Source organism: Canis lupus, chromosome 3 (assembly GCF_003254725.2).
Source record: "Canis lupus dingo isolate Sandy chromosome 3, ASM325472v2, whole genome shotgun sequence".
NCBI lineage: Eukaryota > Metazoa > Chordata > Mammalia > Carnivora > Canidae > Canis > Canis lupus.
The window spans coordinates 88,092,405-88,120,393 of NC_064245.1; the positions used below are offsets into that span (position 1 = coordinate 88,092,405).

Below are 27,989 nucleotides of genomic sequence, written 5' to 3' on the forward strand. Positions count from 1 at the left end.
GAGGTGATGTGAGTTAACTCTAAAAGGGAAGAGAGAGAAGCGAGAGGAGTTTTTTTGCCTTCCAGATTTAGAATAATTCAGATGTTTTAGGATTCTGCAAGTATCAGGAACCTTTGCAGATGATGGTAGCATCTGGAGAGGTGGTAAAACATCGGAGGAGGTTGCCTCCTGTGGCACCTGGGGAGGCTGGACCGAGGCACAGCATCCTGTGGATTTCCAGTTTGATGGGGCTTATGTTGGCTCAGACTATGAATGAACCAATGATTTGGACCAAAGGCCTTGCCGAAGAGGGGATACTCAATTCTTCAGCACAATGTAAGAGCCTGAGATCTTTGTATGATTTTTGTATGATCTGGTGGTTTATTTTCTATCATATGATTTTAGCACGGAGCTGGATTTGTATTCATTTAAGAAAATAAAGAAATTGACTTTTTTTTTTTTTGTAGTTTAGATTTATGGACCGAGATTAATTTCACTACAGTTTCCGGTGTGACCAAGTACAAGGTTTATACTTCAACAACCCATATGGATTCTGATCTTTAATAATGATCCCAACACTTTGACAGCTGATAGCTCAGGGTGTTGTCTTACAGCATTATTTTTCATTGTTTGTCTTATTTTCTGAGCTAGGATGTGGATCCCTTAAGTACAGATGCCTTGTGTTTATTTCTTTGCATCTTCTACAGCATCTGGGATGTCACTTTAGATATCTGTGCTTGATTCTTACCATTATACTTGTTCTGGAGAGTATTATAAAAAAGCAATATTTATCATTGATACGATGCTTATTCTTGAGAATCTCAGAAGGCTGTGATCAGTTGACAGTCCTCATCCTGAGGGGGAAAAATAAGAAAAAAAAAAAAAAAGGATGAGTATAAAATAAAGAAGACTCTTTTTTTTCTAGAAATGAATGCATTTCTTTCTGAGAAAAATAAGGAATAAAAATTATTTTATATATGTACAGCTGCATAGCATCTATGCTAAGCACAGCTATCAAGAGGCCTGGATTATGGTATTATGAATATACCAGTTTGTCTGGTATATGGGATACCTCAGGGTATTTATTTTATTGAGCCAGATAACATGCATTTATCTGACATATCATTGCTTTCAAGTATTTTGGCCTACTTTATTTCCTGATGATTGCTTAACTGAAAAATAGGAATAACTCCTATCAAAGGCTAACAGTATTTCTGGATATAAGAAATTTCTGGACAGTCTCCACTAATAATTGCCATTTTGTCTCACTAGCAACTCTGACAAGAGCTCCCCTGGAGGCCTTGCTGGTGTTGCCTGAGACACATTTTGCAGCTTTCTTGGAAACACCCTTGAATGTGCCTATTTAAAATTCCTCCAAGCTTCATGCTTTTGTATCCTTATCTGGCCATGTCACACACTCCTTTTCTGGGTCAAACCATGCATACTACATTTATTCAGTCTTAGAGGAAGAAAAAGGAAAAAAAATCCACTCAGACCTGTCCCTACAGCTATTTTAATCTCTTCTTTCTATAGCTTTTCTATTTGGAAATTTAGTGGGCAAGCACTAGTAGCTCCCATCCCCACGTAAGTGAAAGGCCCAGAGAATCCTACCCGCTTCCCCCGAGTTTTGCTACAGGTGTACTTACCCCAATTGTAAAGCAAGATTATAAGAGGACAGGTTTTGTTGAAAACACCTGGATAGTGTTTTATGATCTATCTCCTTAATCTGTTTGGAAGTTTTCTTTAAGAGGTGAACTGGGGTTTAATTAGTCTAACATATTACTTCACCATTTCACTCACACCCTTCTCTTAAAGGACCCTGTACCGCCATGATGAACAGTAGGTGGAGGATTCATGTAATAATCAGATGCTGGGTTTGACTTTTCACCACCTTTCTCTAACTTTGGTAACTCAAGCAGCTTATCTTCGTAGGGTGAAATGGCACGTCAGAGCTTCAGTTTTTAAACTATTATAAATGTGAAATTTGTTGCTATTTATTAAGGAATTTCCAACTCTCACATTCCATGTTACCTTTCTCCCCATGTTTTTGGGCCACAGGGCTCAGGTTAAGCATGTCATAAATATCTTTCTCTGCTTAATACCAAGGGTACGAGTACTTCCTCCTCCCTATTCCCCTACCCTGCCCTATCCTCTAAGAGCAGAGTGGGAAGGGAATATACTGGGAAGATAAAGGCTATGTTAATGTTCAACTCAAAGGTTGGTATTGGATGATGGCAAACCCTTTGTTGCCCTGCACTGTTTTGTTCTGATCACAGCTCTCTGGATTTATTTTCCTCAGAATCTTACTCAAGGCTTTCCTGTCACTTGACATTTGAAGTATAATGGAGTTTGTTATCTCTCTTTCGAGAATTCAGTTGGTCAACCGTCTTTAATAGCAGTCCTGTTTTTCTTCTCAAAACTCTTAAGTGTCAGCGAGAATTCTCTGATTGGTATAATGTTTGGGGGAACAACAGGTGGAGGGATGTGGGGGAAAGAATGGATAAAGATTTAGGGAGTGTGCACTCCTGGGAGTCCTACCTGCTATGAGACTTAGCAGCTTGTCGTCATGTGCAAGTTAGTCTTTCCATGTGTCACTTCGTCATTTATGAAATCGAGGAGTCTGTGTTTTATGTACCTTACAGGATGACAAGAGATCATGTGCATAAGATATGTGGTACACATTTGGGGTTAAGTCAATGGTAGTTTTATTATTTTTATTTCTCTTGTCTTCATCCTCCTTTCCCTGAACTCTTTGCCTATCTATGCTCCAGTCTCCATTGGGCTGATCCCCTCAGGGTACCCTTCATGGTGTCTCTGTCTAGTCCCAGTCCTCACAGCGAGCTGTCTAAATGGAGGCTGTGGAGTGCTCCCCATTGAATCGTTAAAGGTTGCACCCATCTAAGTTGCCTTAACCCAACGGCACAAGTTCTAAGCATAGTAGGCAGTTACATGGTCCATAAGATTCCTTGACTAATGTCTCACTTCTCTCTGGGATGCCAGCTCCAAACAGGCAGGGCCTGGGTCCCATAAATTATTTCCTTTTCTAATTGCAAAAGCCTAACACAGTGTTTGACCCATCCGAAGTGGTCTACCAAAAAAAAAAAAAAAAAGCGTTCTACAAATTAAACTCATGACTGAAGGTGCAGATCATTAAGGTAGGATCATCAGTGTAGTGATCTTTAGTCTATAAAATGAAAGGATTGGAAACTTCCTGTGATTTAAATAGTATAGACACTGTAAACCTCTTATGGAGATGCAAAATAGTACCATGAGTTTCTTATATCCTGAGATATATTAAATAAATGCCCAGGCATGCCCAGGAAGCTCAGGATGGTCAGAGCCCTAAATTAAAAATGTGTTAGGTAAACCCAAGCTTTTTTATCCAGAGGCATTTATTCTGGACTTTATTGCTCCATCGAAGAAACATATTTCTTGAAATGTTTGAGCTGTGAAGACCAGGTGGGTAAGTCAGGAATTCTCTGTCTTAGAGTTTCTTTTCAGGCCAGCTTTCCCCTTGAGAAGCTCCAAGCAGGGCTTTTGTGACTCTTCTGTTCTTCTAGGGTGGAGTGAAGGTCAGTCCAGAGAGCTATCCACAAAATTACAGACTTGGAGATAATAGAATCATGTTTATGAAAGAGAATAAAATCTAGAGGGCATTCTAGAATGTCAATATTTCCCTTAAAATAGACCTTTCAGATCATTTGACTCAGCATCCATTTCACATGTTAACTATCTACAACCTAGGGAAGATAAGCAATGAAGACAAGTCCTGTTGCATGTTGGGTGTGACAACATCAGAACTGGACCTCACACCCCAAAACCATTGATTATCAAACCTTCTACTCCATGATATATATAAATATACCAAAATATACATAGTAAGTGGATTTTTTTTTCATTGTGATTGAATATATGCCTGTGAGTGGACTTGACTATAATTTTTTATCTTACAAAAACATTTTGGACAGTCATATTAAATCTAAAGCTAGCTTTCAGAACAATGTAATACTTTATCCTGCCAGGTTTATTCCTAAATTTTATGCAAAGTTCTACATGCAAATAACTTATAGAAGTAATATCAAGGCAAGGCTCCAATTTGCTATATTTTCCCTTAATTGAGGGTGACCCAGCAGCCAATTTTCATTTCAGTGAGCAGCTCATAGATGCAATTAGTTGTATGTGTAATGAGGAATAGTGAGGTCAGCAATTTTGGCCCATTAAGTGGACCACTGAATAACAGAGAATTTTAACCCCAGTTGGCCAATAGAGGAAGCTTTGTGCAAATATAATAATGACATGACACATAGTTTCATGTTCAACTTGGAGCCATGGTTTATTAACATTTTCTGGAAACCTCTCATATATTTCTAGAATTTGAAAGAATAAGTTGTTGCTGAATTGATTTGTAACCAACTTGTATTAATTATATAGGTGATCTTAATGTGATTTATTGTGTGACAAGCTGCCTTAGAATTGATGACCTGTTATCCTTCTCGTGGACTCATGTACCAGAGCCACATACCAATATAGCTGTAAAGTAAGTCTTAAGTTTCATGGAGATGTGTAGGTTATCAGTTTTAGGATAAGCAGTTTTTATTTTTATTTTTTTAAGATTTTATTTATTTATTCATGATAGTCACACACAGAGAGACAGAGAGGCAGAGACACAGGTAGAGAGAAACAAGCTCCATGCAGGGAGCCCGATGTGGGATTCGATCCCGGGTCTCCAGGATCACGCCCTGGGCCAAAGGCAGGCGCCAAACCGCTGCGCCACCCAGGGATCCCTAAGCAGTTTTTAAATGTCTGTAGATTTCTGGGATCCCTGGGTGGCGCAGCGGTTTGGCGCCTGCCTTTGGCCCAGGGCGCGATCCTGGACCCGGGATCGAGTCCCACGTCGGGCTCCCGGTGCATGGAGCCTGCTTCTCCCTCTGCCTGTGTCTCTGCCTCTCTCTCTCTCTCTCTCTCTCTGTGACTATCATAAATAAATAAAAATAAAATAAAATAAAAATAAAATAAATGTCTGTAGATTTCTATTCCTCTTTGTAGAAAAATACTTTAGCCTGTAAATTTGATATTTTTCATTTCCCCCCTTCAGATTCCAATTTTGATTTTTATTTTACTTTTTAAAATTTTATTAGTTTTACTTTTTAAAAAGATTTATCTATTTATTTTGAGAGAGCAAGAGAGAGAGACCACAAGTGGGAGTGGTGGCAGAGGGAGAAGGAGAGAGAATCTCAAGCAGACTCTGTGCTGAGCATGGAGCCTGTCACAGGGCTCCACTCCATGACCCTGAGATCATGACCTGAGCTGAAACCAAGAGTTGGCGATTAACTGACTACACCACCCAGGATCACTATTTTTTTTAATTTATTAATTTTTTTTTAGTAGGCTCCATGCCCAATGTGGGGCTTGGACTTATGACCCTGAGATCAGGAGTCCTGCATGCTCTACCAACTGAGCCAGCCAGGTGCCCCCCACCCCCAATTCTGATTTTTTAAAAAAATAATTATTTGTTAAGTGTCTGTCTAACCCATTAGGTCATGAACTTCATGAGAAAAAGTACCACTGTACTTTTAAACTATGCATTTATTTATAGATGTGTCCCAATGCTAAGTAGACCCTGAAATATGACAGGTAGTCAGCGCATAGTTACTAAATGAATATGACTAAAATAAACAGAACCAGTCATCTTCATCATTTACATGTACTATAGAAGATCCTTCTATATAAAAGTAGTTGATGCAAAAGGAGTTGCTTTGCTGTTGGCCCTGGGGACAGTTTTTAACTACTGTTGTTTCAGTTTTCTAGATTTCTGAGCATGTAAGTGGCATTAATAAAAATAACTGCATATTACTATTGAAAGCTTCAGTTAATTCCAAATTCCAGCTGGTAAACCAGAAGGACACAATTTTTTTTTTCGGGGAGTAGTAAATGAAGGTTATAAGGTTGAAAAAGCTCTACTTGACACTCCGTGATGTTTCACAATGTGACACACGTATTTTGTTTTAGCACCCCAAATTCTGTGTGTCCCTACCTAGAAAATATTCACCCGTTGCAGTTTCATTTGGAAGAGGTCAAAAGTATAATGTTTTGGTGACATTTAAGCATAATAAAAGCAGGGGAAAAGTCTCTTCTGAAATGTTCTTTTCTTGGACAAATCTGTCATTTGTCTCTCATTCTATATATCAAGACAACCAAGGTATAGTGTGATGTATTTATCAAGAAAGGAGAATCTCCTGGAAGGAAAGCAGCTTCATTCATAACCTACATTCTTAAGATATTCGTTAAATAGTGCTTAATTCTTAATACTGCTACCACTAGTTATAGAATACTTAACCCATGGCACACTTTGCATAGTGCTTTTTTCTGTGTATTGAACATAAGTTCATGATGTCCCAGGAGGTGGTGATATCACCATTATTTTATGGGTAAATGTTAGAGGTGAGCCATTAGCTCAGCTAGTAAATGCTAGAGTTGGGATCAAGCCCATGTCCCTCAAGACACCAAGTGTACACTGTTGGTGTTCTTCCTAACTGGGATGTGCTTCCTAAATGGTGAGGGCTTAGGATCAGTGTGGCTAGAAGGAGAAAATGTTCTGCTTCCCATATACCGCAAAAGAATCCTCTTTACAGGGGGGGACTTTGTGGTGGCAGATAGTGTAAAGATGTCATAGATGAAGCTTTTTAACTAGTAAGATGACAGGACAAAGGGTATAAAATCTTGAACCCAGGCTGGGTGAACCACAAATTTAGATATGATTCCATCAACTTATGTTTTTTAGAGCTTTACTGAGGTGTAATTTAATACTATGAAATTCACCCATCATAAGTGTATTATTCAAATGATTCCTAATAGATTTATAGAGTAGTACAACCATTAATTAGTATAAGTTCAAAAGGCTGTATCCTCCTTTCTTCAGCCCACTGTGCTAGGGTAGGGAACATTCTCAAAGTGAGATTTTAATCTCTACCACTTAAGCCAGTGAAAGAATATTTTTAATTTGTCCTTTAACCTTCTCCATTAAGTTGTATTCATTCCTCTATTTTCAAGTAAAAATTCTAAATCTTTTCTTGGCTTTCTACATTTCAGATTTCAACATATTGTTTATTTCTGCATGGGATAGGGTTAGAATGGGCAAGAATGGTTGTATGTTTAGGAAGTAAGTGCTAGTGTGCTGAGAGAAAAAGTATTTTTCATCAGAAAATTCTGTAATTTAGTTTTATTTCTTATAACTGGGTGTTATATATGGTGTTATAAGCGTAGAAAAACATTTTAAAAGTCTTTAAAATTATAGATTTTTAAAGTGGCTGCAGACTAAAATAATCCTCTCTTCTGTTTTTGGATTCTGAAATATTATTCTTCAATAACATTTCTGTTGACATTTAGAGGGGCTAAATTTATTCATTTACTTTTTCACCATTATTTTTTCAAGGTTTGTTTATGTATGTATGTATGTATGTATTTATTTATGAGAGACAGAGTCAGAGACATAGGCAGAGGGAGAGGGAAGCAGGCTCCCTGCAGAGAATCCTATGTGGGACTTGATCCTGGGATCCAGGATCACGCTCTGAACCAAGGACAGATGCTCAGCCACTGAGCCACCCAGGGGTCACTCACCAATTGTTTGTTAAATGAATTCAACATCCAAGTCCCAGGATTAGTTGTTAGTGAGAATTAGAAACAAAAACAAAAAACAGCAAAACAGCCCCCCCCCCCCCCCCCCGTGGCAGTCAGCTGAGCTGCCCTGGCTCTAACTGCAAACCCATGGTGTTCACCCATTGAATATATGCAATTGCACAGAATATGTACATGACACAAGGTCCTATATGATCATTATAGAGGAAGATAAAAGCATGACCAGTCCATAATCACGTCTGAACACAGACAAAACAGAGCCCAAACCACAGATCAACCTTGCTTCCCTCCCAGCTAACATGAGTGCTGTGGCTTCTTCACCAATGAAAGCTTTAGCTTCATGTTACCATTCTTGCCTCCTAATTTACCACTCTTGCCTTTAGTTTTTACTAAACAGTGAACATATCCATTCATAGAATGGCCTTACTTTCTAACAGCACCCAATCCAAAGTAAAATTATATTTTCTGGACCCTTCTGTGAAAGCACATACCCTATAACAAGCCTCCCTCGGTACCGTCTGTGGGATGCCCACCCCCATACCTCCACCTTGTTGCCACCTTCCTTGTTGTGGTGAGATAATAAGCTCTACCTTACTCAACTACTGATCTGTCCCTGATGGTCTTTGGCTGGAGGCTATCTACATTAACACTGGAGGTAAAACAGATGTTGTCTCAGCTCAGATTGAGCTTTCATTCTTGTCAGAGAGACAGATGTTAATGACATAATTTACTAGTTAGTGGATAACTACCTGTGAAATCCGTGCTTTGTGGAAAGGAATTAAGCTGTGAATATGTGCAGCAAGAGTCTGGAAGCTTCACTGCAGAAATGTCTCTTGAGCTGAGAGGTGAAAAGAGTTAATAAGGGAACGGTGTGAAGGGCCAAGGGAAAGGACATGAGACTGGAGAAAATGTGGTGTCCTGGAAGACCAGAGAGACGACCAGGAGGAATAGAGGGCAAGAAGGAATTATGGGGGCTGAGGTGGGTTGTTAGAGGTTCTGGATGTTGGATATTTTCATATATATGTATATATTTCTTTTTTCCCAAAAAGCAGAAGGGGGCCATTGAAGGTCTAAGGAGGATAATGATGTTACCATATCATGGTACATTGTGCAAAGATTTTTGGATGTTGGGTGGAGAAGATATTGGTGAGGATTCACAGTGGATGTGGGGAAACTGTGTAGGAAGCTTATTCAGGTCAGAAATGAGGAAAGCATGGATTGCAGCAGAGAAAGTAGAGGTGGAGGGATGTAGATCATTTGGGATACATTTTATTGTAAAATTAAATGGATGGGGTAATGGGTTCTGAGCAAGGTAATAGGGGAGAGGGGAGATGTGGCTTGAGCAACTAAAGAGATGGTAGTGTCATTGATTGGTTTGATGAATGTATTACATATCCTGACTTCATTAAAGTCACCGGACTACTACTAAGTATCGGAGCTAACACTCACATCTTCTGTTTTCTGGAGGAGGCCTTTCTTTCTTTTACATTCAGCCCTTTTTTGTATTATAAAGTGAAATATAAGGGAAGACATGGAACCAGAAGAATTTCAGAATAGGTTCAGGGATGGGAGTACAGCAAGCTGAGACCCTATCTTGAAATAGGGTGAATGGCATCATGTGGTAATAATCATTTTTGAAACGGTTTTTAAATTCCAAGATCAATCATTTAAAGCTGATTCAAATTTTCATGACCAGAAAGGTGGTTTTCTAGGACTGGAGGTGGAGGTAGGATGTCGGGGAGAGAATGAGGTTGAGGGAATGGATTATATGTATGAAAATCATCTTTATCTTAGATGATGATACCCAATTTGAATTGGGTCTTTCTTTTTTATTTTTATTAATGAGTCATTCTTCCATCCATCACTCAACTATTATCTCCATTTAAAAACATTTTCAGAGAGTGATTAATTCCCATGTCCTCTACTGGAAGTAGAAGATAAACAACAGTGAGTAATTGTTATGTAATGTAGAACACGGTCCAGGGGTCAGGAAACCTAGTTTTGGTCCTAGCTCTGTTTCTGTTTTTACGTAGGTTTCTTTAAATAATTTATTCTTCATCTTATTGGCAATATGGTACTATAAAAACTATATCTTTATTGTTTCATAAGTATCAACTTTTGTTTGAGGAAACAAAAACAACAACAAAAAGATGTCTCCCAAACATGCATAATATCAGGAAGACAGTAATATCCTATGAGCTTTGATTTCTTATAAAATGGGGAAAATACTACTGCTTACCTAAGGTTGCAGGATAAATAAATGACCTAAGGCATCTACTAAATACTGAACATTCCAAATAATAAATACTAGTGATACTAAATATTGAAACACTAAAAAACTCAAATATTTGTTATTGAAGGAAGTCTTTTTTTTTTTTTTAAAGAAAATGTGTGTAAGGGGAGGGAAAGGGCGGAGGGAGAGGAAGAGAGAATCTTAAGCAGATTCCATGCTCAGCAGAAGCCCCTCACAGGCCTTGATCTCAGGAACTTGAGATCATGACCTGAGCTGAAATCAAGAGATGGTCCATTAACTGAATGAGCACCCAGACATCCCAAAAGTCATGCATCTTAGCATTTCTGACCCACTGGACAAATATGTAATTTTGATTTGTAAAACAGGTGTCTCTAAGTCTTAGTAGCATAGGATTAAGAAAAAATAGAGTAACAGTAATGTCCACTTTGATTAGACATTCTCTATTTCAGGAAAAACTTCAGGAACTCCACCTCTTCTGTACCTTACTCATCCCATCTAAAATAATTTTTTGATTAATTAAATTCTGCTTATGTTCTCTATCCTTTTCCTACTTTTTTTTTTTAATGATTTCTGCCTGTATAGTTTTTCAAAGTGGTGTCTCATCATTGCTGCCTCTGAGAGAGTGCTTCTTCCTGGTCCAGTATTTATATCCTGGTTTCATTCAGCGAATAAAAATAAGACAAAACCAAACCAACCCCCCCCCCCAAACCTTCATGGTAATTATCACCACTTCCCAACCAGTGCTTATTATAGGCAGGTGCACTTTATCATTTGTGTCCCAAAGTAGTGTTGCTTTGGCCACAATGTCTTCATAGTGGCCTGAAGCATTCCATGGTGCAGTTTCTAGAACCACCATTTTAATCTCTGGCCCCTTCTCTCTTTCATTCCAGGTACAAAATAAAAAGCAAACTCTTGGGAAATAGTAGGCGGTCACTGCTCTCATTTTCAAGTCAGCTTAAAACCCACTGGTCTTATCTACTACTGACCTATTACTTATCTAGGACTTACCTACTGTTGTACATTTATCTACCCGTTTTAGAGTTTTTTTCTCTTTTCCCCCTTAACTACATATATTCATTTTTTCATAAACTAGAAAAAGTCCACATGTCAAAACACCTTCTATTACCAATATAATGGTAAAGTGCTTTGGACACGAGGCTGTGACAATCTCTGTTAGAATATAGCTTCTTCTACTTACTAGTTAAGTCGTATGAGGAAAGTATATACAATCCTATGACTTCAGCTTTCTGAAAAATGGACATAATGCTTCACTGAATTTTTCTGAGAAATAATGAGAGGATATCCTGGAAAGAATCTTGCACTGTGTCTTGCAAAGTTCCTAATTTAGAGAATGAATGCAATGGAAGTGGTTGCCCCAGGTTGACGAGAGAAAGCAGGAGAGCTTTCTCATGAGAAATGTTGGCAGATGTTATTATTGAAATTCCTCTTAGAAGCCATAGTACGCTTGATTACCTGAGGCATTAGGGGGACAGTTTATGTTCTCCATCACACCATTGCATGTTATGTTTGGCAGTATATTGCATTTTGCTATATTTTCAATTTATTTTGGGAAAGAGTTTGTATGAGGAGTTCTATAATAAAGTAAGCAATATTGAATTTTTTTCTTCAATTCCTTTAGGCCTTGTTTTATTATTGGCTTTTTTTCCCAGATCATCATGTGAACAATGATGAGAGTAAGAACCATTTATTGAGAATAGAATGCAGATGTCTGGGTTGTAGGCTGTTGTCTCAAGGCAAAGAATTAATTTATTTCTTTTCATTGTAAACTTCTATTTTGTTTGAAAGTATGTTGCCTTGGGAGTCACTGTTTTATTGTGTGTGGATGTGTGTTTCTTTAGAAATGATATGATCACAATGTTAATTGAGCTGGTCTGGTCCATCTTGTAATCCCTTCTTTGACCAAAAAGGGGTAAAAAGGGTGATAAAAGACCATTTGGTAAACATTGTTAAAACAAATCTAACACTAGTAAATTGAAGATTATACATAAGAAATGAGATGCAGCAACTCTCTTGTGATTATAGTTGAAAACTGTAAAAACGAAAGCAAATACCACTAATTAGAATATTAGAGCTAAGCCAAAATTTCTGTTGGTCTTGAACTTGTATAGTAACCATCCTGATTCAATTGATCTCCTCTTTGCTGACTTAATTTTTTAAGGAGCTGTAGGAAGAACACTTTTAGGAGAAGGAACTCATTTCTAGTTATGGGACTGGAAGAAGTTCAAGAGCTTTCTCTTAACTCAGCAGTCAAAATTTTGTGCTTTATGTAGAGACTATTTTAAAGGAGAATTTTTGTCCAAAATTAAGTAGAGAAAAGAGAAAGACTATATTCCATACAGAATTTTTGTGTTTTACGACAAAATAGTCAAAAACACTGGATGACATAGGTAAAGCATCTTTTGAAAAGCATTCCTTAGGCTGGCAAGAATGCAGGGGAGAGTGTCAGAGGCCAAAAGTAAAAAAGAAGCCAAAATCCAGAGATGAAATAATGCACAACCAAAGCTGCTGTCTGTCTCATGATATCTTCTGATCATGGATATCTGTGAACCTCTGTTTTGATGGCAATAGGGTCATAAGGAACAAGAACAAAACTCAGAACCTCTGCTAGGCAGGGCATGTGACAATATTTTCCGTGTATACACACACACATAAAGCTGTGGGACCTTCAAGGTATGCAGAGAACAGGCTTCAAGAAAAGTTATTTGTCTTAAAATTTTGCAATGAATAAAGGAAAAAAAATAAATTTCCCTTTGGAATTTGTAATCATATTTCAGCCCTCCGATGGTTTAACAGGTCAAATCTATAGTAATTGTGGGTCCTGATGAATCTCAAGACTAATACTTATCTTTCCCAAGATACTTCAAGAAGCTCAACTCTCATTAAAAAAAAAAACCTAAAGGAGTCCAGGAGACAGTCTCGGGGTGCCAGATAGGACTGCCTCTCCCCGGTCTCCTCTTGCCTTATTGTCACAGGCAAGAATGAGGAGATTCTGTGGTGGCATTCATTGTGTTTAAGCCAGAGCCATAGCAACTCAGATGTCCCGAGTCATTCCTCATCCAGTGTAGGCTACATGGGCGGAGATGTTCTTCCCCTACAGCGCTCTCCTCTCTTGGTTTTATTTTGCACTTAATACCATCTGATATACATGTTGCTTCTATATTTATATGTTGTCCTTACTGAAATCTCTGTTTCAAGAGGGCTGTGTTTAGTGTCTTTCCATCACTGTGTTATCATGGGTGTTTAGAATAGTGCCTGATACATAGGAGGTTTTCAATAAATATTTTCTAAATGAGTTAAGAGTAGAATTTATAGAAATCAAATATATAATAGTTGAAAATAAAAGTATAAAGGTGAATCTACATTGCACATTCGATACAATTAAAGAGAGTATTAACAATCAGGGTGGAAAAAACTGAGCAAATTGTCCAGACCAGTACAGAAAGACAACAGAATGGAGAACATGAAAGATAAGAAATGGAAGGATAGACTAAGAGAATCTAAACATGTCTGTTTAAGTAGAGAGTGTCTACATTTGAAAAGAAGGGGAGAGTTTTCTTTCCTTATTAGTTCAATACTAAATTATTAGTTAAACATTCTGAATTATAATAGATATAAGTCAAAAGGGGCTTTCAACACACATTTTTTACTTGACAATAATATTATTAATTATTACTTCTATTTATTATTTATTTTTGACTCTATTTCTTTTCTGTAGTTATTTAAAAGTCTAAATGATTCAGCTCTCCCTATCTTTGTTATAAGTTTGTAACATTCTGTAAATATTTTAGGCATAGACATATAATCTGTCACATGCTATTCTTTGTTCTCTTAAAACCTGTACAATATATACCAGATCATCATATTGTACACTTTAAATATATACAATCATATTTATCAATTAATAAAGTTAAAAAAAGTCAAACCCATTCTTAGCTGATGGTCTATGCAAAAGCAGTCCATGGGCTAGAATTGAGCAGACACTATAATTTGCTGATCCCTGTCTTAGGAGGTGAGGTCAGAGACAAGTTGGTATATAGTCGAAGTCCATGGACACCACTGGTCACTGCCTTCTTGAGAATAGAAGACCTACTTCCTTCATCTCTTCTATATCTAGATGATTGACAAATTGACCTCCAATTACAACTTTTTCTCATTTGGAGTCCTAAGAATGTGTGTGTGTGTGTGTGTGTGCATGTGTGTGTGTGTGTGTGTATGTGTGTGTGTGTGAGAGAGGGAGAGACTTATATAAATATTGTGTGTTTGTGTGTGTGTGTGCTACTAACATGAATATCACAAAGTAGCAGACATGCAAAATTTTCCATGACTTAAAACAGGATAGAAAGACTTTAAGAATATCCCATCCTTCAATTTCTTTTCCTTGTAACTTTACATCATCAGTATCTTGGTAATGACATGATCTAAGGCTTTTAGTACCAAATTTTCAAAGTTACATCATATCAAGCAGAATTTTCTTCAGTGATAGAAGATGGCTGTGGCAAGGGAAATGACTCCTCAGACTTTGAGACAGGGCTTTCCAATCCTGGTACAAGTTCCCATAGAAATTTGTTCTGGCATCTCTTACAGCTCGTAGAATTGCATTTTTATTATTTGCTAAAATGTTTGTCTTTCCTCACAGGAAGTTTCTAGATGATACATACTCTCTTATTCAGCATTATATTCTGAGGTCTTGTTTGGGATGTGTATGTGTGTGTGTTAATAAAGAAATTAATAGGTGTTATAATGTTTAGGAAAGGAAAGAATAGGAACAAAGCAACCAGGGAAATCATGGGATTGTGTATTTGGAGAAACCTTATTTTCCTGTGTATATGGCTTTGGATTCATGTTCCTTGACTTTGGTAGATATTAATTCATGCAACGTAATACAAATACAGCATATATTTTCTTATTTTATTTTATTTTATTTTATTTTTTATTTGTATTAAATTAGTCAACATATAGTACATCATTAGTTCCAGATGTAGTCTTCAGTGATTCATCAATTGCATAGAACACCCAGTGCTCATCACATCACGTGCCCTCCTTAATGCCCATCACCCAGGTACCCCATCCCCCCACTCCCCTCCTCTCCAGCAATCCTCAGTTTGTTTCCTAGAGTTAAGAGTCTCTCATGGTTTGTCTCCTGATGGGTCAGCATATTTTTTGTCATGGGCTAGATAGTAAATATTTTTGAATTTGTGGCCATAATGTCTCTATCACAACTGGCTTGGGAAGATGAAAGCAAATATAGACAATACAGAAATGAATATGTGTGGCTACATTCCAATACACTTTATTTTCAAAAGGGTGTCAAATTTTGCCCATAAATTGTATTTGCTAATTTCTGTCATATAAACAGGGAAGGGAGGTCACTCACTCACTTCTGTGACATGGTTGATATTTGACGTACAAGTCATAGTCACAATTCCAGAGTTCAGGAGTTTTCTTCGATGGTGTTCTGCCTAGACATTGAATTATGCCTTATGCCTTCTCCAGTTCCCAACCTTTCTTTTATTAGGTCTGTATCATCCAGCAAACATTTACTTTCCTATTTTAACATGTTCAAGTCAAGATCCACCCCTTTACTAGGAGATGCCAAGGAATCTGAGAGTTCATACTGAAGTGGGTACTCATATGATTTGTTAGCCACTGCCTTTGCCTTCCTCCTACAATCATATACCTTTTAACTCTAGCAACAATACTTTTAAACAGTGTTAGTATCAAAGATTATCGAAACAAATAAAATACTGATTAGTATTTGCAGAAGTCTTGCAGTTTTAGTAATCTATAGAGAAACCTTTAAGGGTGTGGAGTTTGGAGTTACCCATACCTGCATTCAATTCCTGGCTCTGCCACTTAATAGAAATAAGACCTTGACCACGTTCCTTCTCCTTTACAAAGTTCAGTTACTCCATGATTCTTGGAAAGTGCTCAGCAAGTGCCTGGTATGTAAGAAGAGCCCAGTAAATGTCACCTATGATCATTACCAGTGGTATATTGTCAAAGTACTAAATGGACTAACCTTGGTATGTTCATGCCTCCAAGAATATAACAGTTTGAAATGATAGTTGTTGTTTTTTTTTTTTTTTTCTGGATGGATTGTTATATAAAATCAATCTTCAAGGAAAATGTCAGCTTATAGTCAACTAATTAAAAATTCCTGATCATGTTGTCAAAGATTGCAACAGAATCTCATTTGTGGGTAGAAAGTATTGATGAGCCAAATAACAAGTCAAATGTATTAGTGCTCCTTAACTTACCTAAAGAACTGATTATTTTGAAGCAGGGTAGTTTTCATCCATCCAAAACATCCGATTTATTTTATGTGCCTCCTGAGCATTTGGCAATATAGGACATTAAATTAGTTTTTAAGGGATGTACAAGCATAAAACTGAAATTTTGTGTAAGCTTTGAAATGAAGTGATCATTGAAAGTAGATTTTTCATTACTTTTAAACTACACAGCCTCCAAAGAACTTAAGCATTTTTTTCTCTTTTCACTGGATAATACCTTAGCAGGATGGCTCTTTGGATTTTCATTTTTAATCTTGTACACTATACTTTAGCTAAATTGTGTGTGTGTGTGTGTGTGTGTGTATGTGTAGATAGATAGATAGATAGATAGATAGATAGATAGATAGATAGATAATCTGGCATTTACCTGTATAAGTCTGTCACTAATCTCCTAGAATCAAATGTTAATATGTATGTGTAATGTGTATATATATTTTCATATTTTATATATTCAAGTATAACATCTTAAAAGGAGAAAAATAAGAGGAAAATTGTAATCACAAGATAATTTTTGGTGGGCCAGGAGTAGAGGAGAATTCACTAAGTAGCTCTCTTATAAAAAGCTTTACATTTTTATGTCATAAAAGTGTTTATATATTGGCACTGCCTTTTTTCTTACACTATTTTTTTTTTATCTCCATTAGGTTTCATACACATAGTGAGATATTAGGAATGCATGCAGCTTACCAGAATATCATATAAAGCTAGTAAATATTCTATTGAACCATTTAACTAGTGTCAAAAAAAAAAAAAAAACTAGTGTTAACTAGTTTTTTTTTTTTTGGAATCTCACTTTACTCTCCAAGGTCAGAAATCAATAGATATTTTAATATTATATGGGGGGTTTTTTGGTATAACATAGGAGGCCCAGGTAAAATTCATTGTGCCTGGGATAAATAATCATAGTACAGAGAAGATAACCCAATAAAAACTAAATAAAGTAAATAATGAGATACAGTAATGAAACCAAACACAATAATGAAACCCTGCTAGTGCTACAAGGAAGAGAAAATGTAAATGTTCACATGTGGAAATCTCTAGCAAGCACAAAGACTACTTGGATAAAACCATTGGATAAGAAGCACAGACAGACTAAAGTAGAATGAACAAATCAGTCTGAAAAAGTGAGTGAAGCAGGCAGCCAAGATGGGACAGTAATAAAATTCTGAGTTGTAAGGATCAAAGATGGCTGTTGAGAAAATGGGAAAACTGAATGGTCTCTGTGATCAGTGTTTGTAGGAAACCCTATAGCACGTTCATGCAAATAGGAAAATGGAGCCTTTTGCTCAGAGCATGTGGAAGCTTTGCCAATGTCAAGAGTTCAATCTAAATGGAAATGATAAGCATAAACTGTTGCTGCCTATTATTTTACAGTAGAGCACCCAATCACCTAGAGGGCACCGTGTCCACAAAACTTGGGCTTTTCTAGAATATATATCCTTGCCACTTGAGAACCACAGGATGAAATTATTGTTAGATACACCATTCCCATATTCACACTCTGAATGTTTATTATTCAGACATAAAAAATAAAATCCCCAACTCATATTATTAGATAATATATAGATGTATTATTTTAAAACCATCATCATCTCTAACATATGGATATATTATTTAAAAAATAAGAGGAGCACACACATTAGTCAATTGCTTAGAGATGGTTGCTTCCTTTCAAAAACGAGGAAGGGAAGCTTTTAAAAGAACATATAAAAGATCTTATCTATAACAGTACATTTCTCAGGTATATAATTTACCTGTTTCATGGAGAATAAAAAGCTACAGAGAACCCATGCTCCAGATAATGGACAAAGAGAAAAGTGGGTATGGAACGTGTTATGGGTGGTATGAACCAAATCCTTTAACATCCTATGAGAAACAGGAGTAAAGAATAAAACTTGCTTTAAAATATTTTAATGTTGGGATGCCTGGGTGGCTCAGCAGTTGAGCGTCTGCCTTTGGCTCAGAGTGTGATCCTGGAGACCCGGGATCAAGTCCCACATGAGGCTCCCTGCATGGGGCCTGCTTCTCCCCCTGCCTGTGTCTCTGCCTCTCTCTGTGTGTCTCTCATAAATAAATAAATAAATAAATAAATAAATAAATAAATAAATAAATAAAATCTTTAAAAATATTTTAATGTTATTTTGCACAGGAATAAACCACAGTGATCCCCATGTTTATTGAGCTTTAAATATGTTTTAAAAGAAGGGTATGTTGCAGAATTTTACCCAAGATCGTATAATATATACTTGCATCTCTTTTATTCATCTATTTTTAAGGGGAACAGCAACATAAAATATATTGTATGAAATATACACTGATAAATGGCATCTACAACCACTTCAGATTATTTGAATGGGGACAATAAGATTTATTTGGAGTTTTCACTAACTTGGATCACATTTTTAAGTAAACCATTTGTTTTAAAGTTGTTCCTTCCTGAAAGCTGATGGATAGTAAACATCATTTTACTTCAGGTCAGGACTATTGCACAGAGTTGATCAAAGGGGATTTTTTCCTGAGAACCGAACTAGACTGCTGGGACTACTGTAACAATACCACAGAAACAGGAACAGAAATTTATTGTCTCACTGTTCTAAAGCCTAGAAGTCCAAGATCAAAACGCCAGCTGGTTGGTTTTCACCGAGGGCTCTCTCCTTGGCTTGCAGGGGGCCACCTTCCTGCTGTGTCCTCACATGGTCTTTCCTCCGTGCCCATCCCTGATGTCTTATCCCTGAGTCCTCATTACATATAAGGACACCAGTCAGGTTAGTCCTCAGGCCTCGGACTTAACCGCCTCTTGAAAGGTTCTGTCTCCAAATATAGTCACATTCTGAGATACTGTGGGTTAGGGCTTCAACATTTGAATTTGGGGGGAGGGGGACACAATTCAGTTCATCACAGGAGCCAAAGGCACATTTACTTAAGGTAACTTGAGAGTCATGATGAACTTGATTGGAGAAACAAAGAGAACTTCTGGTCTCAGCAATATTTTTTAAGCCAGGGTCTCATACTCTCTGAACTTCCCCAGAGTTTAAGGTTAAAAGCCTCCTCGGATGACAGCACTCTGTATGTCCAGCATCCCTCCTGTGGTAATTGTAATTCTACTCAGACGCCATCAAGAAGTTGCTAATGCTCATTGTTTACCAGGTGTATATTTTCATGACAAAAATTGAAAAGTAAACCATTTAGTCAAAACAATTTATGTAGCTCTTGACATAGGATGGAATTAAGTAACATCTCAGGTGAACCAAAAAGGCCATTTTCCTCAGTTGCACCATTTTTCCCCCTCTCAAGTAGAGATCAGGCTCAGGCCTGGACAATGATTTGTTTAGGGGGATTTTATATGATTAAGTGGAAGTAAATATTTCCACATAAAGGAAGGATTCGAGGTGTGTTGATTCTATTCTTCCCCCAAGCTCTTGAATTATGAGTTCTACATTTTGTAATTTTCTGTGATTAAATAAAGGCTTGTCTCTTTTGAAAATCAGGAACATCGTTGGATAATTACTATCATGCTTCCTGCAGGAGAATGGATAGTGTTGTATGTATATGGATAGATTTCCATTTATATTTGGTGCAGATTAGTTTTTCAGGAACCCATTTTATGCTTTGTTACCTGTAACAGTCCAGCAAAGCCTGGGATCTCACACGCCCCATGGCCTTTCTTACTTTGCTTTGTGGAATAGAAAGTCTCTGCTCCCAAGTACTTAAGATAGGAGCCTTTCCTCTCTCATCTGTTGACTCTGAGCCAGATGATTCTTTCCAAATTCCTTTCCCATACTTTTAGCACTTAGAGTGATGCCCTTACTCTTCACGTCCAGTTTTCTAGGTTTGGTGTTTATAAAGAAATCGGGAACCGTGGATGCTTATCTCTTCACAGGATGACAGCCCAATGGGTAATTTTATAAGTCACAGGCCTCCACTTCCAAGGATTTGCCTCTATGAACCTAGAGGTGTTGTTTTGTGCCTTTGGATTCAACTGTGTGTCTGCAGCCATGTTAAGTCATGGGTTCCCCCAAGGTAGAGAGTCTTTGCTCTTTCCTCTGCCGACTTCAGCACAGCTATAAAATTAAGACCTTCCTGATTACCCCAGGGCTTCATCCTCACTCTTGACTTCAACTTCAAGTACTAACATACTTATTCTCCAGGCAATGAGGTCTGCCAAACTTCGGTTATCTGTGACCGCTTCCACGATGATTGCCATTTGCACACTTCACCTATACTATTATTTGCTTAGTAGTTTTCTTTAAATCATTATGCTTTGACTTTATTTACTTAGGAAAGCAAGTTTATGTCACTAGCACACATTTAAAAATCTATACTATTGAACCATTAGTGGAAAGTAAATATAAAAATTAATATAATGTGAAGGAAGTGTTACAGAAATTCTTAGAGCTTACTGTGAACTGAGATCTGGCTTAGTACCTTGTAGGTTTACAACAGATCCTCACTGATTCCTTCAGCTAGCATTTGTTGGGAGCCAACATGTTCCATAAAGTAGGAATGATGCAAAAGCCAAGATAAGGTCTATGTGCTTGGAGCTTATGGTCTACTGAGGGAGAGAAACAAAATAGATAAATAAGTTAAATAACTGAGCACTTCCCTCTCCCACCATCAGAAATTAGTAAGTGCCTTAAAAAAAAAAGATACGGGGATAAAGAGTGAAATGTCACAGGTGGCATTATTATTTGTTTTCTGCAATTGAGGAGAGTAAACAAGTATGTTAAGTCACCTACCCACAGTCGTATGAGTAGTAAACAATGGAGCCGAGCTTTCTCCAACTAGTTGGAGTAGACATGGACATCCCATTTACCAGAGAGAATCACATATCGCTCTCATTGTATTAGCCTAAAAAATTTTTTGCTCTTGTCTCATTTTCTGGAAGAAGCCAAAATTACTAAAAGAAATATATGGAGGACGCCTGGGTGGCTCAGTGGTTGAGCATCTGCCTGTGGCTCAGGGCATCATCCCAGGGCCTGCTTCTCCCTCTGCCTGTGTCTCTGCCTCCCACTCTGTGTCTCTCATGAATAAACAAAATCTTTAAAAAAATTTGGAAAACTTTGCAATCTTTTGCCTTTTTTCTTCTTCTTTGATTTATCTTATGTTTGTCTTACTTTCCAGGTAAGCATGAAAAATAGTAGGCCTCATAAAATAATGCATTCCCATAGGGATAGTTTTGCGGAATATGCAGGTAAATAAAGGAGTCACACATTTCAGCTAGATGAATGCAAGAGCTGAGCGTTAAAGTTATGAATTATGAACTTTGTGATGCTACAGAATAGCATCCTTTTAGCTTTTTGTCATTAACTTTGGTAAATAATGACTACTCTTTGCGTTGTGAATGATGACATCCTGCAAGGCAGTAATTCCACCCTTGAAAGATACAGTTAGGTTCAAACCAGATTATGCTCAAGTATTCCGGAGAGCAAAGGTGCTTTAGCTATTGTATGGAATATTTTTAAGTTTGAGGACAGAGCCCTCTTCTGGCAAATAGGAGCACCTTTTTTCCCCCTAAATCTATTTTCTGTGTTCTATTCAAATGAAATCATAATACAAAACTTGCCGCGGAAATCAGAATCTTAAAAATCTCAAGTTGGGCGATGGAATATAAATTATCACCATGTTCCAGTAAGGTGAATTCCTCTCCTAAAATCTCCTAAATTCCTCTCTGAGATGTGACTGGACTGCGTACAATGCTCTAAAAAACAAGATAAAGTGAGTGTGAGTAGAGGCTTAGTATTAAAAATCGTTGCTTATAAATATTTCCAGCATTGATGACATTGGTTTTTCATCCCTAAGTGATTTTGAAAATGTCTTAAGGTCTGGGCTTGCATATCAGGAAGTGGTTGTGCAGCGAGGTCGCTTCCTGAGACTAGGAGCATGGTGCTTACTTTGGATCATCTTCATCTTTCACCCAAGCCTCTCGTCCTGTCTTCCGTCACTCACACCTGATACCTGCTGTCTGGGCCTTCTTCCCCGCCTCCTTTCATTTGCCCCTCCACGTGATGGCTTTGCCTGGAGCCCTTTCCATGAACCTATGCCCTGAGCTTCTTTCCATGGTGGTTTCATCACCAAAAGAACATTCCCATGCTCTTCCCAGGGTTGAATGGATATCGAGACTGAAAATGTGAAGGAATCAACTTTCAGTTCTGGGCTTGCGTTCAAATCAATTTAACTTTAAACCAAACACAAGCTGAATCTGACATTCATTTTCGCAAGTAATTGTCGAAAAGCAAACATTTGGGCAGATTGCCTTAAAAACTGTTATTTATTTAAATAGAAGGAGTAACAGCATCGGGCTCCCATAATGTGATTCTCTCCCACCCCTGCTTTTTTTTTTTTTTCCTGGTTTTTGTTTTGTTTTTTAAATTTTTTTATTGGAGTTCAATTTGCCAACATTTAGCTTAACACTCAGTGCTCATCCCGCCAAGTGCCCCCCTCTGTACCCATCACCCAGTCACCCCAATCCCCCCACCCACCTCCCCTTCCACTACCCCTTGTTTGTTTCCCAGTTAGGAGTCTCTCATGTTCCGTCTCCCTCTCTGATATTTTCACTCATTTTCTCTCCTTTCCCTTTATTCCCCTTCACTAATTTTTATACTCCCCAAATGAATGAGGCCATATAATGTTTGTCCTCCTCCGATTGAGTTATTTCCCTCAGCATAATCCCCTCCAGTTCCATCCATGTTGAAGCAAATGGTGGGTATTCGTCGTTTCTAATGGCTGAGTAATATTCCATTGTATACAGAGACCACAGCTTCTTTATCCATCATCTGTTGATGGACACCGAGGCTCCTTCCACAGTTTGGCTGTTGTGGACATTGCTGCTGTGAACATTGGGGTGCAGGTGTCCCGGCATTTCACTGCATCTGTATCTTTGGCCACCCCTACTTTAAAAGGAAAAGTAAGCACACATAGAATAGCTCCTCTTGCACATAAAAGCAGTGGTCTACACAGACAGAGTTAAAGTTTTTGACTTTCGGGGGTTTTTAGGAAGCTACCTACAAAACTTTTTCAAGTCGGGAAGACGTGAGCTCTCTGTGAAAGGCACATCCAGTTCCTAGACAGATATAGCGAAGACATCACATCGTCGTACATATCCATCCTCCGTGACCCACTTGCTGTGCCTAATAATAATATGGAAATTTAGATTTTTAAAAGAAAATCTAAATTGTGAAACAAGCTGCTGAAAGGGTGGTGACGGGTGGCAGGCTGGCCTGTGAATGGGTGTGCGGCTACCCCCATCTAGTGGTCGTGTGTGGAGCGCAGGACGGAAGCTTTCCAGCCAGAGGGAGCCCTTTCATTATTAGTTCCTAAAATAAATGGTTAGCTCAGAGGAAATATTGCAAAAGTCGTTTCTTTCTCTTTTTTAATTTTTTTAAATTTTTGTTGTTTTTTAAAAGATGTTATTTATTTATTTATTCACGAGAGACACATAAGAGAGGCAGAGACACAGGCTGAGGGAGAAGCGGGCTCCATGCAGGGAGCCCAATGCAGGACTCGATCCCAGGACCCTGGGGTCATGCCCTGAGCCAAAGGCAGGTGCTTAACCACTGAGCCCCCCAGGTGTCCTATCTTTCTCTTTTTTAAAATTAAAGTTCAAAAGGTACATTCTTTCAAAAAGTAAATGAGAATTTATGCTAAGCCAGGATGGATTTGGATTTAACATTTCTCATAGTACTACAGGTCATGATTTGTCATCTCCTGGAGTCACTTCCTCGGTGAAGCCCTCCCGATTCCTCCAGCACAGCCAGTCATTCCCTGTTCTTGGCTGTCATTGTATGGGATTCCTCTGGGGGTAACACAACCAGGGAGAAAATCCTGAGCTTAGGAACCAATGGGTCAGCAGGTTGTAATATCTGCTACAGCTCTGTGACCACAGGCAAGCTCCTGACTCCTCTGAACTTCCGCTACTTTGTTTGCTACAATGATGAAGATGCGACCTTATCCACGGTAACGGGTTGCCGTGAAGATGCCAAGGGCTTGTGTGAGGTGGGGAGGGGTGGTAACCATCCATGAGTGGTAGCTACTTTTGTGGTGACTTTTGCACTCACTCTTACTAAAGAACTAAGACACCAGTATTTGTGGGGCTTTTCCTCCAAACCAGCTGTGTGGTCATTGAGGGAAGAAGCTGCTTTAGTCTTTTTTTTATATCTCGGGTGTCGAGTCACATGCCTGGCACAGGGTAGGTGTTGTAGAGTGAATGCATCTGGTTCCATCTTGCAAAGGAGGATGTGGTTTCTGGAGCTTAGGGGCTGGGGCTGAGGCTGCTTTGTATTCTTCACAATTCCTAGCATAGAGCTTTGAGTAGTTAATTAGTACATGAATGATGTGTCTTTGATTGACATGGCAAAAACTGTGCGCCTTCCACATTGTCATTCGGCTAATTAACTGAGTTCCACTTAAGCCTGTATTCAACAGCACTCTGTTTTTTTTTTTTTCCATCATTTCTCTTAAAATTTCATCTCCTTATTTATATAGTAAGTTACTTAATCATCACTAATAGGATTACTCTTAGATTGATGTGAAATTCATCAGTGAAAACTGATAATGGGGACGCCTGGGTGGCTCAGCGATTGCGCATCTGCATTTGGCTCAGGGTGTGACCTCGGGGTCCCTGAATCAAGTCCCACGTCAGGTCCCCGCAGGGAGCCTGCTTCTCCCTCTGCCTGTGTCTCTGCCTCTCTCTGTGTCTCTCAAGAATAAATAAATAAAATCTTAAGAAAAAATAAAGAAAACAGAAAATAGAGTTTTTGTTGTTTTTAGGGGGGTTTTGGCTGCTTTGGTCCCCAGATTTTGAAATGTCCTGTGTGGTTTATGCCAAAGGGTGAATGTGTCCCAGTAGATATTAGACCGACAGGGCCTGCTGTCGCCTTCTGGGGCTTCACTCTAAATTTCTTTTGGGGAATCTGTAGGTGGCCTGCCTTCGAACCCATAGATTTGTTTTCTCCTTTGCTCCTTTGCTGTCTGTCCCACCCGGAGTAGGAGACGTGATCTGAAGGAAGTTCCCGTGGCACAGTTGGTGAGCGAGTCCTTCCCTGTCTTTGAAAGTGGAATTCTAAAATTCAGTATAAGAATGAAGAAGGAGGGGATTGTGTCGAAGTTTGTGGCCCAGCTCAGGGCATTGTCAGCAGCAGAAACCCCGCTTCCTGACAACCTGCATGCCCTGCTGAACAGCCGTGATGCTCCACAGGGACCCCTCCTCATTACTCATTTCTTCTCTGTCGCTTTACAAGTCATACTTGTCAGAGTTGCCTAGGGCTTGTCAGGTAAATAAGCAACCTCTGGTTATTTAGGGATTCTGTGGGAAGCAGGTACTATAAACTCAGAGTCCAGCCTTTAATATTTCGAGCTTGGCTTTCTTTTGGAAATGCTTTGGAGTATCAGACACTGCGAAGACGCAGGACACAAGGGCCTTACGTTTCTGACACCAGCGGATACGTCATCTCAGCAAAGCACAGAGTCTTAGAAGCTGATTTGCTTAGGCTTTGAAGTTGTACAGTGAATGCACCTCTGTTAACGAAATTGGGACGCTAAGAGTTAGCTGTAGAGCAGAAAGTGATGCTAATCATTAACCTTCATTCCTGGCATCCGGCTGTGCAGGCTTAAACTCCAATGCGGCTGCTCCTCAGCTTGGACAGCTGCTTAACCTCCCCACATCTCATCTCATGGGAATAATCAAAGTTCGTAAGTCCTCCAGTCATTGTTCCCTGAGAGCAGAACTTGGCAACAGTGGGCATTCAGTAAATGGCCTGGTGCCATCCGTATTGGTAGCAGGGATGAAGTTTTGGAATATAGGCGAGGTCCAGAGCTGATGACCAAGGAAGAAGCCTTGAGATGTCTTTGGTGCAAAATGGTGGTTTTATTAAAGCCCGGGGACAGGACCCATGGGCAGGAAGAGCTGCTGCCCCAGGCCTGTGAGGGGTGACTGATTTTATACCCGGGAGTTGGGAGGGGTTTGAGGATAGCATGCTCTCTAAGGGATTTTGGAAGCAAGGTTTCCAGGACCTTGAGGGGCTGGCTCTTGTCGGGAATAGGCCACTTATTACCATCTAATAAAATGAGTCATGAGACCCTTCAGATGTATATCATGGGCTATGTGTTGGGGGGTGATTGCCAACATGTACCTCGGGGGTTTAGAGATGGAGGGAATTTTCTAAAGGGAATATTGTATGTTAAAGTAGACTTACAGGCTCTTGGGGGGCAGCTAAGAATGACTTCTGTCCTTAGTGAAGTATGAACATCGAGGCGGTTGAGTCTGTAGAGGAAGGTCCCTCTGCCTGTTTCGAGGACTTGTCCATGTGCTCCCCCAGGCTCGTGCCTTGTCTTCAGCTAGCCCTGGTCCCCCAACAGTAGAAGCATTCCAGTTTGCATTAATAACCGTATTATGATCATCAGAGGTTTTCTTCCTTCCTTCAGTTGTATGGTCATGATTGGTTTGACCCACGCTGAGCGTCCAGTAACACTGATGAGGGAACAGAAGGCTAGCTGAGGACAAACCACAAGCTGACACCCCACAAATGACCCCACCCACCTACCCGGTGGGATGTGTGTGACATTCCTCAGACACTCTTGGCTGCCCTAAAGCTAAGGGAAAGGAAAAACAAATAGTTAATTTATTGAGATTATAGTCCTGTAGACATGAGTCTCCCTCAGGTTACCAAACATCTTAGGGATTTACAAGAAAAAAGCATTCTTGTCAATAACCTAACTTCCAGAAGGCACCTCCCAACTATCTTAATGTCAATGCTTTACTAGAGGAATGAACAACCTTAACTTTCAGAAAGACGAGGCCTCCAGTATCTTGTAGGTCCTCCTTAGCATATGAAATTTCTTTAAAAATCTCCCTTTTCCTTATCTCCTTCAACTCCCGGGATATAATGAGCTGCCCCTCACAACCCTGGGGCAGCAGTCCTGTCTTCGTGCTTTAATAAAACCACCATTTTGCACCAAAGACATCTCAAGAATTCTTTCTTGGTCATCAGCTCCGGACCCCATCCCATCAAACCTCACCTACATTCCAAAACTACATCAGCAGGACTCCTTGACCCCTGCCCCTCCATGAAGAGTCTTTCACGGGATTCCTCTATTGCCCAAAACGGTTGCCACCAGGGAGGAAGAAAGATGGGAGCGGAGGCCATGGCAACGGTTGATGAGGCAACTTGCCTTGTTCAACATTCCTTCGGATTTTCAAGGAATCCTCCGAGAGGGCTGGCTTTTCATGAGGTTAAAGGCCCTGTCACCACAGGTAAGACCTTCAGCTGTAGAAATATTGTTAGATGTTAGTTAATATGTGTTAGGTGACGGTCATTCCCATTAACAGTGTGCTTGGCCCCCGCTGAGCACATGCTAAATGAGTTAGAAGATTACGTTGTTTAACACAGATAACATTTGTATGAAGAGATGATTATTTGTTGATGAGGCAGTGGGTTCCGTGAGCTTTTGTAAAATGCCCAAAGTCATTATAATAATGACTTATCATGATAATGGTAAGTATCAAAGACAAAACTCAAATCCAGGTTTATTTGTATCTCAAATCTATAAAATATTTGAAAATAAATCACTGGCCCATGAGGCACTGTGATGTAGTGAGAAGGGTTCTGAATGGGTAGAACCAGAGAATATTCCAGAGCTCACCATGTCCAGAGGCTCATTTCATGCTCACAGGGAGTCATTATTATTAACCTCATCGTACAAGTGGAGAAACCCAAGCACAGGGGGTGAAGTGGCTTAGCCCAGGTCTCGTGGTTAGCGAGAAGTGGCACCAAGATTCAGGCCCAGGCTGGCTCTGTCGTCTTCACAATGGTGAT

The 27,989-nt window shown here is 39.1% G+C and overlaps 1 protein-coding gene and 1 long non-coding RNA gene across 3 annotated transcripts in view; one reads left to right on the forward strand and one right to left on the reverse strand.

Moving 5' to 3' along the window:
* KCNIP4 (potassium voltage-gated channel interacting protein 4) overlaps positions 1 to 27,989 on the forward strand; it is a 1,134,091-nt gene that overhangs the window by 129,470 nt on the left and 976,632 nt on the right.
* LOC112653526 (uncharacterized) lies at positions 527 to 27,988 on the reverse strand. 2 transcript variants are annotated; one of them, XR_003132253.3, is made up of 5 exons: positions 27,817 to 27,966; positions 27,193 to 27,440; positions 26,370 to 26,644; positions 2,518 to 2,614; positions 527 to 833 (listed from the first exon to the last, which is right to left on the reverse strand). It is a non-coding gene; the product is annotated as an uncharacterized LOC112653526 (long non-coding RNA). The 2 variants fall into 2 exon arrangements; XR_004814581.2 differs by having other exon boundaries at positions 26,370 to 27,440; positions 27,817 to 27,988.